Source organism: Schistocerca nitens, chromosome 3 (assembly GCF_023898315.1).
Source record: "Schistocerca nitens isolate TAMUIC-IGC-003100 chromosome 3, iqSchNite1.1, whole genome shotgun sequence".
Lineage (NCBI taxonomy): Eukaryota > Metazoa > Arthropoda > Insecta > Orthoptera > Acrididae > Schistocerca > Schistocerca nitens.
Genome location: NC_064616.1, coordinates 155,689,076 through 155,702,968, shown reverse-complemented (window position 1 = coordinate 155,702,968; position 13,893 = coordinate 155,689,076). Strand labels below are relative to the sequence as shown.

The following is a 13,893-nucleotide window of genomic DNA, read 5'->3' as shown; positions in this document are numbered from 1 at the left end:
CACATTCCCAACATGTCCACACCACTACATTCGTAGTGCGTCTAATAGATGTTTGCCCATCATACTCATTACTCGTGGCAGATTAATCTACCAAGTCCCGTACGAGTTCGGGCATAGCGTGTGCGTTCGCACAAGAAGGTCAATGGCCGGGAAGCCATATTTTAACTATATATGACGTTAGTATCTGTTCCCGAACGAACAGTTACCGTGGATGACCATGCAGCTTTTGCTAGAAATGAAATGATAATTAAATGGACACCCTAACTGCAAACAGACGTTGATGTACTTCACTGGGGACATGTTGAAAATGTGTGCCCCGACCGGGACTCGAACCCGGGATCTCCTGCTTACATGGCAGACGCTCTATCCATCTGAGCCACCGCGGGCACAGAGAATAGTGCGTCTGCAGGGACTTATCCCTTGCACGCTCCCAGTGAGATCCACATTCCCAACATGTCCACACCACTACATTCGTAGTGCGTCTAATAGATGTTTGCCCATCATACTCATTACTCGTGGCAGATTAATCTACCAAGTCCCGTACGAGTTCGGGCATAGCGTGTGCGTTCGCACAAGAAGGTCAATGACCGGGAAGCCATATTTTAACTATATATGACGTTAGTATCTGTTCCCGAACGAACAGTTACCGTGGATGACCATGCAGCTTTTGCTAGAAATGAAATGATAATTAAATGGACACCCTAGCTGCAAATAGACGTTGATGTACTTCACTGGGGACATGTTGAAAATGTGTGCCCCGACCGCAAAAGCTGCATGGTCATCCACGGTAACTGTTCGTTCGGGAACAGATACTAACGTCATATATAGTTAAAATATGGCTTCCCGGCCATTGACCTTCTTGTGCGAACGCACACGTTATGCCCGAACTCGTACAGGACTTGGTAGATTAATCTGCCACGAGTAATGAGTATGATGGGCAAACATCTATTAGACGCACTACGAATGTAGTGGTGTGGACATGTTGGGAATGTGGATCTCACTGGGAGCGTGCAAGGGATAAGTCCCTGCAGACGCACTATTCTCTGGGCCCGCGGTGGCTCAGATGGATAGAGCGTCTGCCATGTAAGCAGGAGATCCCGGGTGCGAGTCCCGGTCGGGGCACACGTTTTCAACATGTCCCCAGTGAAGTACATCAACGTCTGTTTGCAGCTAGGGTGTCCATTTAATTATCATTTCATTTCTAGCAAAAGCTGCATGGTCATCCACGGTAACTGTTCGTTCGGGAACAGATACTAACGTCAGATATAATTTTAAAAAAACTATAAATGAATGGAAAAATTATTTGAAATTGTTTTCAGTGTAATTCTCGTAGTGTTACGCTTGGTTTGCTGCGAAATTATTGCCAACGCGTAAAATCTTCCGTAATGTTAACGACGCTGCTTTCCCGAGTTAGATTCATACGAAGAATGGTCGCTGTGGCAAACCAGCCTTTACGTGATGCTCGTGGTGTTCGGAATTTGTATATTTCGAATTTTCTACTATCGGTGATCCAAGGGAATAGTCCAAATCTTCCTGAAGAATAAACATAAGAATAAATTATAAGAATTAAGAATTGATATCAGAACGAAAGATAAGAAAATGAGAATATAAAAAGATCGTAACCCCTGGAAGTACCATACACATATACTGTATATTGTATAACAAATGTATGACAGTTATTGTGAAACACCGCTGTAATTTACAATTAACATAACGCCCTTGTATCACCTAACTTGATAAGAAACATTCGTGTAGTAACATTCTACAGGCATGGGTAGTGATGTATAAACGATCAACGTAATAAACACGAGTAAAAGGAATAATCGTCTTTCGAACACTAGCTGTATTTGGCGTATCGCGCGCTAAAGGGCATCTAAAGTACGTCCAAATCATTGATGATCGTTCTCTCAAAAGCAGACGAGTATCTATGGATAAGCCAAGACACTTGTTCATTTATTTTCGCTAATCTTCCACTGAGCGAATTTTCTGGGAAATCGGGTTACTGCACTTGCCATGTTCTCCTTGTGAGCATTAATATTGTTGCACTGCAGTTACTGTCGCTTAGCGTAGGAATGTCAGCAGGAAAATGTCGCCACAGCTGGCTCAAGAAGCTTTAGCAAAGGCAAGAAGGCGCATGCTAGCAGGCGTGCTTTCGGAAGATTCCACAAGTGAGCTCTGACAGCCCAGCAAGAGTCGCTGCTTGGGTTGTAGTACCGCTGACATCATGGAAACCCGGAAGCAGATTTCAGCAACGGTGACCTGTACTTCGAGACGATCCAGGCCTAACACTGGGCTGCTTCCCTGTTCCATGTGACAAGGGCTAATACCTTGGAAAAACAGCAGTTGACTGAGCTGCCATAAATACTGCCCATCTCAGCCATGCAGTATCTGTCACCACCTGCCACCAGTTCGAGAGGTACTCCACACCTGTCGATGATGTGAAATTGCTCATCTAGCTGCTACTACTAGGCACGGTCTTCTCTAGCTGTGGAACCAGTGGTACGCTTAGGCCTGACGCCACCGGTAGCTGAACTGATGCCATCCTGCCTGGGACCATCTGACAGTCGACTCCTGCCAACTACAGAGTGCCTGCCTGGAGGACCACGGCTCGTACCTCAGCCTAACTAGCTGCCAAGCTGCCACCTCCCTATGCGGGACACACTCTACCACTGCAGGATTGCCCCTGAAAACCACTGTCCCTGCCACCTACGCTGGTGACCTCGGTTCAACTCTGCATTCTTGAGTACTTTCTGCAGTGAGCCGCTCAGCTACACAGGGTATCCGACTTCTGTGGAGTCTGCCTGTGGAGCTTATGCGGCTGTACGCTGCTGAAGTGCTGACCACGTAACCTCACCTCAGCTGCCATCTCGATAGGACGACTGCGCACTGGTCGTTTCTTGAGGTCGTTTTCTGAGCTGAGCATCTTCCCTCGTTCGATACCAGCCTGTGTCTTCAGCACGATGACCTACAGCTGGCCACACAATTGATGTGGCTTTTGCTCAGAATAAACATATCATTGTAATTGCTGTTTTAAGACTTGCCGTCGGACATCCGCCTGGTTCCATGAACTCGACTCCCTGGTAATCGTCACTCAAAGCCATCGCTATCGGTAGCAGATACCTAATTTCACCATCCATCCAGACATCCAACTACAACTGGCGTCAGGTATGCTGCGCCGCTACAACTGGTGACAGAATTGTCGTCCGACAATCACAGTCGGGAATGGATGACAGGATTTGAGACAACGTCTACAGCTGTGAATTACAGCGTCTAGAACACAGTGGGTCGTGTGCAGCAGCTGTTTTTCTCTTCTTCTTGTGTGGTGTTGCCAAGTGTGACGGCAGAATGCCTGGACTGTCGAAGGAATTTGAGAATGAAGTTTGTTAGGCCGGATGAAGACCTGGACTTGCATCCAGTAAGATGTGTGCAATGTAGTTTGTTAGACAACCCTGTACAGAATCAGTCCCAGTCACATGTTCTACATGCCGTCTGTTTGGGTATTATGCCAGCCAGTTACATGAATCCAGATGGCTGCTGATCGAGTGCAATGACTAGGACTAATATTTTAGTGCTACTGTTAGCTAGACTTTTATTGTTCACATTTTCTCTGTTGCCACTCCTATTATTTTTCTTGTGTTGGACAGAGGCTCCATAACGACTGACTCGAAGACATAGATTCTTACCACCCCGGTAGCTGCACAGTCCTCACTGGAACAGGAAGCTCAGCCGAGAGCTGTTAATACTGAAATGCATAAGCAGTCAGATGCTGTCAGGGAGGTCAGAACCTCGTACAGTTTGACTGCTCCTATCTTCGACTCAGCTACCGCTTGATCTGTTCATTCTTTTTCGGGAAATACAGGAAGGTATACAAGCATTTATAGATAACGCACTGACAGGTGCAAAATCAGGAGGTTTGGATACGATCAACTGTTACAAATGACCAAGCTGTGCTTGACAGAGGAACAAAAGCGTATGTTATGTACCATGAGGACCTAAGGAATGCTCAACCATTCGGCGAACTCAGAAAAGGCCTGGTACAACGGTATAGTACGCATAACAGCTACAACTAAATGGAGTGTCACAAAAGCAGAATGAGTCTGTCCTCGATTTTGTAGATACGACATGAAGGGTCACTGTGAAACCTATCAGCTGATGGATAAGGAGAAAATGAATAGAATCATTCTGTAGGAAATAAGACATACATCATTAGACGATTTCTCGAGGGGAATTTTTACCTAATGTGTCAAGGAAGGTGCGTGCAGAATTTCAAAAGGACCTGTCTGGCGATTAGCGTAGTCACGACACTAGAGGAAACAGATGCGACGATGAAAGTTCGTGACAGGAGAAACGCCTTCTCTAGTGATGTAAAGTGCTACCGTTGAGGAAGTTCAAGTCCCATGCGAAAAGAGTGCCGTCAATAACACCGTAAAAACTGTAAGAAATGTGGAACAGAGGGAGCGAGATTGCAAGAGTGAGGGGTACAGGGTAAAAGGCGAAGTGCAAATAATCAGCCGGTCGGGATGGCCGAGCGGTTCTAGGCGCTACAGTCTGGAACCGCTCGACTGCTACGGTCTGAGGTTCGAATCCTGCCTTGGGCGTGGATGTGTGTGATGTCCTTAGGTTAGTTAGGTTTAAGTAGTTCTAAGTTCTAGGGGACTGATGACCTCAGACGTGAAATCCCATAGTGCTCAGAGCCATTTTTTTGCAAATAATCAGTCAGTAAACAACAACGAGAATTCCAAATCCGCCCGAACTGCGACTTGGTTGGGAAATACTTCAACGTGCTCCGTGCAGCCCAGATCTCTCACTGTGTGATTTTCACGTCACTGGCGACCTGAGGAAAGATATGCGTGGACATCGGTTTCGGTCGGATGACATAGTAATCTTGCGGGTACGCTTGTGGATCGGTAAGCAACTTACCGCGTTCTGCGGAACAGTAATTGATCGTCTAGTCTCCCAGTGTAATAACTATCTTAACACGTTTGGTGATTACTTTTGAAACTGAACCATTTAATTGTCGCGTTGTGGCGGGTATTCGGTTTTCATATCACTGCCAAATGGCTCTGAGCACTATGGGACTCAACATCTGAGGTCATCAGTCCCCTAGAACTTAGAATTACTTAAACATAACTAACCTAAGGACATCACACAAATCCATGCCCGAGGCAGGATTCGAACCTGCGACCGTAGCGGTCGCGTGGTTCCAGACTGAAGCGCCTAGAACCGCTTGGCCACACCGGCCGGCATATGACTGCCCCTCACAGGTTAAGTGGAGTGGGGGATAATGACATACGATCGCTAGCTTCACTGGTGTTAAATTTTCTGGGTGGAGTGAAATGATTGCGGAAAGGTATGGAAGTTTTTCCCCATGTAGGTGAAGGGTAATGCTTGATTCTAGGGTTAGATTTGAAGTTGACCTTGGATAACGCACGGTGAAACTTGGGGGAACATGATTCCTTGTGAGGGAAAGTGGTGTCTATGATGTTCTGTCACAAGGGTCTTCAGGCATGAAAGACAGAAGAATTAAACTGTATGTTAATTCATTAAGGCTCAGTTCGCATAACGAAGTGCCAAAAAGTACAAGGAAACAAATTTGGGTAAATGTATGGATGACACTTCCCGAAAACTTGTCGTGTGTGGTAGAACCACTGATAGAAAACGATTATGAGATGAAAAAAATGAAATAATCGTGTGGCATTGTTGGTCGGGGAATATCGGCCAAAGGCTGCAAGTCTTATTTCAGGTGACACCACACTGGGCGACTTGCTGAGATGATGCTGAGGACAACACAACATCCAGTCTAAGGGCGGAGAAAATCTCCAACCCGGCCGGCAATAGAACACGGGACCACTGCATTGTAGGCAAGCGCATTACCACTCAGTTAAGCAGGAGAACTGAGTAATAAAATAAAGAGCGATGTTTTGTGAACAGGGGTATTGTATGCATACAGGAAATAAGTAAAGAATGAGCAGTGCCCATCATTGTGGATAATTTTGGTACCTATGGCTTGAGTGTGTTGAATTAAAGGTTATAGACAAGGGTGATCTATACATTTCCGGAACCCATCTATGGGCAAGCAGCCGTTATATCAGTATCATGTGCAAAAGTCAAACATTTGAAAGGATCGGAGATAAGTAGTGTGGTGTCACCGCTAGACACCACACTTGCTAGGTGGTAGCTTTAAATCGGCCGCGGTCCATTAGTACATGTCGGACCCGCGTGTCGCCACTGTGTGATCGTAGACCGAGCGCCACCACACGGCAGGTCTAGAGAGACGTACGAGCACTCGCCCCAGTTGTACGGACGACATTGCTAGCGACTACACGTACGAAGCCTTTCTCTCATTTGCCGAGAGACAGTTAGAATAGCCTTCAGCTAAGTCCATGGCTACGACCTAGCAAGGCGCCATTTGTACCATTGCATGTATCTCAAGATAGTCTCACTTGTATCATCAAGAATGCTGTATACCAAAGGACGATATAAAAGTTAAGTGTTCTAGTAGCTACGTTCTTTTCTTTATCACATTCATTACGAATCCTGTTCCAGACTTAACGCAAGACGGCTTGAGTTGACGCGTGCCCTTTCGGCTACCTCCCTTGTGTCTAGACTGTCTTGTCTAGACACAGCAAGTAGTAATGGCGAATTACTGTTAGAATTCGAGGAGTTATTTAACTCTCGCGACTCATTGCCAGCAACCACTGACACAGTCAAAGATTCCAATTAGGAATCAGTCACCGGTGTACCATGAGCCATAAAGAGTGCTCCGTCATATACAACCAAGAATGGAAGAATTTATTAATTAGCAACTGTGCAATGCCATCTTTGAGAAAAGTACTAGTGTATGGGCTGCCGTCATAGTGCTGTAAAGATCTTTGGACAGTAGGAAAAAATATCAATTGTGATGTAATTACAAATATCTAAATGCACGGACTCATTCACAATATCAAATATCACCGAAATACTGTACAACTTAGGAAAACATAGATATTTTTCCACAATTGACCTAAGATGTGGATATCATCAATTGGAAGTAGTACCAGAGGACAGCCCAAAACCTTCATTTACAGTGTACTGGGGTCCTTATCAGTACCGGCATGTGCCGTTTGGTTTGAAAAATGCACCTACCACGTTTCAGAGATAGTTGGTGTAGTTTTAAGATGGTTGAAACTGTAATGTCACCTCCAGACACCACACTTGCTAGGTGGTAGCCTTTAAATCGGCCGCAGTCCGTTAGTATACGTCGGACCCGCGTCTCGCCACTATCAGTGATTGCAGACCGAGCGCCGCCACACGGCAGGTCTAGTCTACAAATACTCCCTAGCACTCGCCCCAGTTGTACAGCCGACTTTGCTAGCGATGGTTCACTGTCAACATATGCTCTCATTTGCAGAGACGACAGTTTAGCATAGCCTTCAGCTACGTCATTTGCTACGACCTAGCAAGGCGCCATATTCTTCAAGAATGTATTCTGAACAGATAATATTGTGAATCATGTACCGTCAAGAGCGACGTTCATCATTAATGGATTAAAGTTAAGTATCAAACTAATTACGACCGCTTTCTGAACTCTAATTCCTTGTCATGTTCCAGACCTCACGTCAGTATAGGTCTTCCCTCCTCACGCCAGCCTGCGTGAGCTAAAACGTGTGCATTTCGGCCTCCACAAGTAACACGGTGTTGGCTCTTCTGCCAACACAACAGAAACCGAAACAAAGTATAGTGTATCTTGATGATATTAGTGCTTGCAAACGATATGAAACAATATGTGCAATGGTTGAGAGGAAGTTCAAAAAAATGCATTCAGCACAGCTGACCATTGGCATACAGAAGTAGCATTTTGCACTGAAGGAACTGAATTTCATGGTACACATAATTAGCCAAGATGGCGTAAGAACAGATCCATAGTTACTGAACACTGTATAAAGATTTCCTACACCTCAAACGAGTACGCAATTACATTAGTTTTTGCGACTGGCTAGTTACTGTAGGAAGTTCGTAAAGTGATTTGCAGATATAGCATGCCTGACCACTCATACATTTAAAGAAAAAAAAAGGAGTTAAGTTCCAATGGACACCAGAGTGTGAAACTGTACTTGAAAAACTTCGAGAAGTATTAAGAACTACTCTCATGTTGAGCCTTCTCGATTATGAAAAGGAATTGGAAAAATTGGAAATTTGTGGTAAGGTCTTATGGGACCAAACTGCTGAGGTCATCGGTCCCTAAGCCTACACATTATTTAATCTAACTTAAACTAACTTACGCTATGGACAACACGCACACCCGTCCCCGAGGCAAGACTCGAACCTCCGACGGGTGGAGCCGCACGGACCGTGACAAGGCGTCTCAAATGGCTTCAAATGGCTCTGAGCACTAGGCGACTTAACTTCTGAGGTCATCAGTCGCCTAGAACTTAGAACTAATTAAACCTAACTAACCTAAGGACATCACACACATCCATGCCCGAGGCAGGATTCGAACCTGCGACCTTAGCGGTCGCTCGGTTCCAGACTGTAGCGCCTAGAAACGCACGGCCACTACGGCCGGCCAAAGGCGTCTCAAATCGTGCGACTACCCCGCGCGGCGAAAAGGAATTCATTTCATCATTTGGTGCTAGGGGATTGTGTTCAAGTCAAGAAATAAGTGGCATCCAGTTGCTTAGGCATCACGGCAGTCGGACAAAGCCGAAAAAATTATGCTACCACTGAAAAAGACGTGTCAAGTGTAATATACAACGTAACATACTTCCATTGCTACTTATACAGGACAAAAATTAAGTTACTGGCAGGCCATGCAGCATTAATATAGTTGTTGGGGTTGAAGGACCCATCAAGTAATCGTACATGATGTGGTGATCACAAATGTATCATTGCACAGACAATTACACACACATACACAATACCAAATATCACGGAAATTCTGGACAGCCTTGGACAACATAGATATTTTTCCACAATAATCCTAAGGCCTTGGTATCATCAGTTGGTATTAGTACTATAGGACCGACCAAAATGTACATTCACAGTTCCCAGGTGTCATTACCAGTATCGGTATCGAACTGACTATCTTCGGCTTCAAAGTGATCCGTAAGTACAAATAGTGCAGATGCGCTTAGCAGGAAAACTGGTGTGGAGCAGACAGTGGCTCATAGTCTTGCAGAGTGACATACAGTGCAGGCTGCTGATGCAGAGTGCCAGCTTTTCACAACGCAATTTGCCACTCGTGGTGGGATATTGCGCGAGACATGGGACCTGTGGCATTGCCTACCGCAATAAGGTAAGAAGTATTAAAGGAATCACATGGTTCAAATGGCTCTAAGCACTATGGGACTTAACATCTGAGGTCATCAGTCCCCTAGACTTACAACTACTTAAACCTAACTAACCTAAGGACATCAAACACATGCATGCCCGAGGCAGGATTCGAACTTGCGACCGTATCAGCAGCGCGGGTCCGGACTGAAGCGCCTAGTACCGCTCGGCCACAGAGGCCAGCGTATCACATTGTGATCATGGGATACATGGTCATGGGGAACGTAAGACCACCGACCAAAATATATATTTACACTACGAATAGAGACTAAATAAACAAGACCTGAAACAGTATACATAAAACTGTGTGCCATGTGCACAATGTGTAAATTTAAAGCCGGCCGAAGTGGCCGAGCGGTTCTAGGCGCTTCAGTCTGGAACCGCGAGACCGCTACGGTCGCAGGTTCGAATCCTGCCTCGGGCATGGATGTGTGTGATGTCCTTAGGTTAGTTAGGTTTAAGTAGATCTACTTTCTATGGCACTGATTACAGCAGTTAAATCCCATAGAGCTCAGAGCCATTTGAATCATTTTTTTGTAAACTTAAATCATCGACATGCGCCGCTTCAGGGGTTACCAGAGGCTACTAAAGCTTTTGAAATGATCAGAATGTAAATTCTGAGGCCTTTTAGCCAGACACTAGCGGGAAACGGCTACGTTCTGACGTTTATGGATCATTTCTCTTGCAGAGTGGCAATGATCGGTGTCCCGAAACAACAAGTCGACACTGTAGCACATGTGATGGTAAACAACTGGCTGCTAAGGTTTGGTGTTCCGGAGGCAATATTCACGGATCAGGGCACCAACTTTGTGTCAGAACTGACGAATCAATTATTTCACTTATCATATTTTCGAAAATCAAGAACAAGCCCATTACATCGACAGGCTAACAGAAAGACAGAACCAGTGCATCGGACGACAGGTAAGATGCTAACCTACTACGTGAATAGCCATCATAACAAATCCCGTGAGAGCACGTGTGTCACCATTTCAGGTAGAGTATGGCAGGAAAATTCCTTCCTCATTTGAAGTAATTAAACTGAAAGTGGGGAAAGAATGGTGAACCTGTGTAAAATTTTGCAAATACGTTGAAAGAAGTGTGTAAACTGACATGAAAAGCTAATACCAAGCCATTAGACCATCAAGAAGGATTGGATAAATGCAGTGGTAAGTTATCGCATTATCACGTAGGGCAATGGGTCATACTGACAAGCCCGAACACTCCAAAGAATAGAACGGAAAAATGTTGGCCACGTTCATCCTTACAGAGATGCGCTGATTCATTGCCTCCTGTGATGGCAGCACTCACTCGGTTGAGGGGGAGGGTAGATAGAAAAAGAGGAGACCAGACTAACCCAAACAAACTATATGTACTCTTCCATATGCATTGAGACTGAGGGAGGAGAAGTAGTATATTTAGATGCATAATTTTTGGTGTATGTGCGATGTAATGGTGGCCAGCGACATCAGGTTATGGGAGTAGAGTTTCTTATATGTTTGGGGTTGTAGTATAAGGTGTTGGTCATAGACGATGGACCTGGAAGAAGTGAGAAAGACTGACTGCAACTTCCTTTCCTGAAGTAACACCATAAACAACGATGACATGGGGTGTATCATAGTCTTGGCAGTGCTGCGCCTCTGCAGCTACAAGTGGGTAAGCATACATAATATCAATATACCGATAAATCAATGTTCTTTCCTAAAAGTTTCGACATATATCGGCAAATTTTTTCCCAATATGTCAATATATCGATATAAAAGTGGCACTATCGAAGGTCGATATTTTTATTTTATATTATATTTTTTCATAATTTTGGATAAATATTTGAAGCTGTTCTTTGAAATGGTAGTAAAACATAATTTTAATTTTACTATATGAAGGAGTTTTACAACTTTTTGAGCTTTCATCGCATCCAATCTTTCTCTTTGAGTTTGTGAAGCAAGTATAGATGGCACAAAAGAAGAAGTCCGACTGTACTAGGGGCTGGCGGTGTGGATGGAATAACAAGACTCCAGATCTGAAAAAAATGCACATCAGTTGCGTAAATAAACAATTTTAATGCAACTAGTGTATTATTCCTTTAAAGCAGCATTCTTCAAAACAGGTTGCTGAAAATGAACAAAAATCTGGATGCCAAGACTGGTCTTTGCAGTGGCCGGAGACGTGTGAGGGGAAATGCTGACGTAACCGGTTCTCGGTGCTACCAACATAAACTGCAACGTTTAGCTTCACCACACAATTTTGACGCTACAATGACTGGTCGCTGGCGTTGAAAGAAATGAAAAAAAAAAAAGGTAAATCGACATGAAGTGTTCCGGACAAATCCGATATGTGACGAAACCGGACGACGGACCCATCGCACACTTTTTATTGTGCCACTTACATGCAATTACCACTGTCAGCAAACTGGTTATCGCCAAGCGTGAACGTGCTTCATTTTCCTTTCAGTTTTGCTTTGAGGGGGTTAGGCAGGCTGCTAGCGTGTTGATATACAGAATAGCTAATAATAAATAACTACCGAAATATACATGTCTAAAACCTGCAATATATTCGCAATGTGCAGCCGATGTTTTCATAGGCCGCTTAGTCGATTTTTTTCCGTCGGTATATCGATACCTTTATCGATATATCGAGAGACAATAGTGACATCTTTTTAAATGCCGATATATCGTATTCCCGATATTTTGAAAAATAACAGCAAGCTAAAGTGCACTGTAAAACTTTCCACTAGGGTGAGGGGGAGGGCTAATTCTCTACAGGCTAGAACACGTCATTGCAACCAACCATCACTGGATGCTAAAACTAATATGTAATGTATGGAAATTGAGAAAGGAAATACAGAGCCTGGAAGAAGTGCTCTCGGAACTGCACCTTGAGAATGAGAGGAAGGGGGGTCGGGGGTGGTCATACAGGGAGGGAACCAGGGATTGAGCCTCTCCTACAAACGCCTACGAGATTATTTACTTCAAGCTATGGATGTTAGATTTGAAGCTACATACATTACGTTGATGGAAGAGAAGTTGTTAGACGCAGGAGGTAGGATTTTGAGAATTGCATTCAGGACGGTGAATACCACTGATGTATGGGGACGCAGTGACAGTTTAGCACAGGTGAAGAGAGTAGTGGAAGGTTATAAGGATCTAACGGAACAGCACATCACACAGCTAACGAACCGAGAGCATGGTGTGTTGAACAACAACAGGATGCTATTAGGGTTCAAATCGTTCAAATGACTCTCAGCACTATGGGACTTAACATCCGAGGCCATCAGTTCCTAGACTTAGAACTACTTAAACCTAACTAACCTAAGGACATCACACACATCAATGCCCAAGGCAGGATTCGAACCTGCGACCGTAGCAGCAGCGCGGTTCCGGGCTTAAGCGCCTAGAAAGTTCGGTAACAGCGGCCGGCTATTAAGGCTATTGTCAACGGATTGTAGAAAAATGGCCAGCAGTACGGTTAGCCTGGTTTTTAGCATTGTACAGACCCATTTAGACCTACTGGACACCAGGGTGGTTGTTCACAAATATTAAAATGTGTAATGATAATTAAATAGACATCCTAGCTACAAACAGGCGTTGATATACTTCACTGGGGACATGTTGAAAATGTGTGCCCCGACCGGGACTCGAACCCGCGATCTCCTGCTTACATGGCAGACGCTCTACCCATCTGAGCTACCGAGGGCACAGAGGACAGTGCGTCTGCAGGGACTTATCCCTTGCACGCTCCCCGTGAGATCCACATTCCCAACATGTCCACACCACTACATTCGTAGTGCGCCTAATAGATGTTTGCCCATCATACTCAATGTGGATCTCACGGGGAGCGTGCAAGGGATTAATCCCTGCAGGCGCACTGTCCTCTGTGCCCTCGGTGGCTCAGATGGATAGAGCGTCTGCCATGTAAGCAGGAGATCCCGGGTTCGAGTCCCGGTCGGGGCACACATTTTTAACATGTCCCCAGTGAAGTATATCAACGCCTGTTTGCAGCTAGGGTGTCTATTTAATTATCATTTCATTTCTAGCAAAGCTGCATGGTCATCCACGGTTTGCGTTCTTTCGGGAACAGATACTACCGTCATATATATTCAAATGTGTGTGAAATCTTATGGGACTTAACTGCTAAGGTCAACACTCCCTAAGCTTACACACCACTTAACCTAAATTATCCTAAGGACAAATACCCATACCCATGCCCGAGGGAGGACTCGAACCTCCGCCGGGACCAGCCGCAAAGGGTGGTTGTAGCGAGACTCTTGGACAGTGTAGGGGATACCTGAGTGGACGTAGTAGGGTTACAGGAAGCCATATACCATGCGGTACGTGGGCATCTAAGCCCTACATTGCTGCCACCATAGCCAATCCTGGCTGACCAACGTAAGGCACAAAAAGAGCTACTCGCTACATTGGAACTCATTGCTACTCCGGATGAGAAAACCTTGTTACTATTCTATCACCTTGCAATGGCAAAGACAGCACCTTGCAATGGTACAGATCGACACCGACCGCTCTCGACTATATGTTGTGGTCTGACTTCCGGTAGTAAGCACCAACGCCCGTTACTAATGCTATACAATTT

At 45.0% G+C, this 13,893-nt stretch overlaps 2 non-coding genes across 2 annotated transcripts; one reads left to right on the top strand and one right to left on the bottom strand.

The window, feature by feature from the left end:
* Positions 1-312: 312 nt before the first annotated feature.
* Positions 313-387, bottom strand: Trnat-ugu (transfer RNA threonine (anticodon UGU)). The gene has a single exon. It is a non-coding gene; the product is annotated as a tRNA-Thr (tRNA).
* Positions 388-13,181: 12,794 nt separating this feature from the next.
* On the top strand, positions 13,182-13,256 carry Trnat-ugu (transfer RNA threonine (anticodon UGU)). The gene has a single exon. It is a non-coding gene; the product is annotated as a tRNA-Thr (tRNA).
* The last annotated feature ends 637 nt before the right edge of the window (positions 13,257-13,893 follow it).